Source organism: Stegastes partitus, unplaced genomic scaffold, assembly GCF_000690725.1.
Source record: "Stegastes partitus isolate 25-593 unplaced genomic scaffold, Stegastes_partitus-1.0.2 Scaffold2363, whole genome shotgun sequence".
Lineage (NCBI taxonomy): Eukaryota > Metazoa > Chordata > Actinopteri > Pomacentridae > Stegastes > Stegastes partitus.
This window is the reverse complement of record NW_007580094.1, coordinates 81,189-82,913: the sequence shown is the minus strand read 5'-3', so window position 1 is coordinate 82,913 and position 1,725 is coordinate 81,189.

The window sequence follows — 1,725 nt, the reverse complement described above, 5'->3', positions numbered from 1 at the left end:
CTCTGTGATTGGTCAGTGTGAGGCAGGGGGAGGAGCTCTGTGAGTTTTGGATCTGGTTTTGTTCTGATATTTTAGCATTTTGATTAAGGAAAACAAATGTTGCCATGGTGATGGCTGCGCGCATGGACGCAGCGCCCCCTTCAGGAGACATCGAGAGTGAACGTTTAGTGTCTATCACAGACGTTCATTCCACAAAACGTACTGATTAAATGATCCTGAAGAAACGCTGTGTGTGTACAGGTAATGACAATAAACTGGATTTGATTTGAAAATGAATAAATACGTAAATCTGCCCACAGCATCAGTGAAGGAACCTTGACCTTGAAGGAACTCCAGTCTGGTTAGATGGCATTGGCTGGACAGCAGGGGGCGACATGTGGTGGAGTCAACCAAAGAGGCTGCTGTGTTTGATTTCAAATCTTCCTTCATCTGATTCATCTATTCTGGACAAATCTGACCTTTCAGAGCAGATGGAAAAATCCGGCTGATTAAGCAGTTTTATATATTATGTTTATATATTTATGATGTCGGATTATTGGAAACATCCTGAACAACGAAAGAAATAACAAGTTTGATCAGAACAAGCTGCAATGAAATGTGGCCTATGAAGCTGATGAGCATAAAATGAGTTAAAACACAAAATAAATGTTTTCTTGATTCATCTTCTGGTGTCAGTTTTATGGTTCAGGAGTTTGTCACCTTCAACGATTAAAGTATAAAACCAGATTAATGAGAGTCACAATGACACCAGCTGGTTTTTACAGGTTCTGACACAAAACAACTCAACAACTCGTGTCCCTGTGGTGGAAAAGAGGCAGGAAATCAACTTTATTGACACCACAGAGTTCAGCGAGTTACAAGGTGCTTCACAGAGAAGAGCAACAATAACACCTGAGCTGACAAAACACAGCAAAAACATTATAACGCATAAAAAATGGTGGACTATGAGAAGACATTCACCTGGTCTGCAGGTGTAACCGTGAACAGGAGGCGGGTCAGTTGTAGAAAATAGCAGCAAAGCTTTCACCTCTGGAACTGTTTTGTATGGAACCCTGAAGCTGAGAACACGTCTGTCAGTCCAGACTCATGCAGACGTTACAGCTGACACAGAACCTGTCTGTGAGCTCCTGGACAGCATTCTGTCCTCAGACGGACCCGGACTGAGGCACGACATCTGGTCCTCCTGTAATACTGATGTCAGAACGCAGCCTGAGAGCAAAGACGTCTTTTCTTCTGCTCGTGTGATCTGAGAATCAGAGAATGACTTGTTGTTTTAGTGAAACTGCAGAAGAGACACAGCAGAAGATGTTAGTGTTAAGATGAAGGTCAGTGTGGGTGAAGCCTGAGAGCAGAGACGACGTGAAGGTCCTGCAGGTTCTTGGTTCCTGTCGGTCTCCAAGTGTTTGGGCTCATTTACACGTCAACCTGCTCAGAATCAGAATCAGAATCAGAATCAGCTTTAATGGCCAAGTCCGTACACAACATACAAGGAACTTGGTTTGGACTGTTGGTGTCGCCCCGGGAATGAATAAAAAAATCAAATTCAGTAAAATACCTACAGAAAGAAAAGAATAAAATAAAATACAATGAATATGATTAAAAAACAAAACAAGATAAAAACACAAATATATACAAGAATTTACTAATCCAGCAGAAAAGGTTTATGGACATTAGTGCAAATAGAAGCTGTGGTTGGAGTGGATCAGCTGGTCAGTAGCATCACGG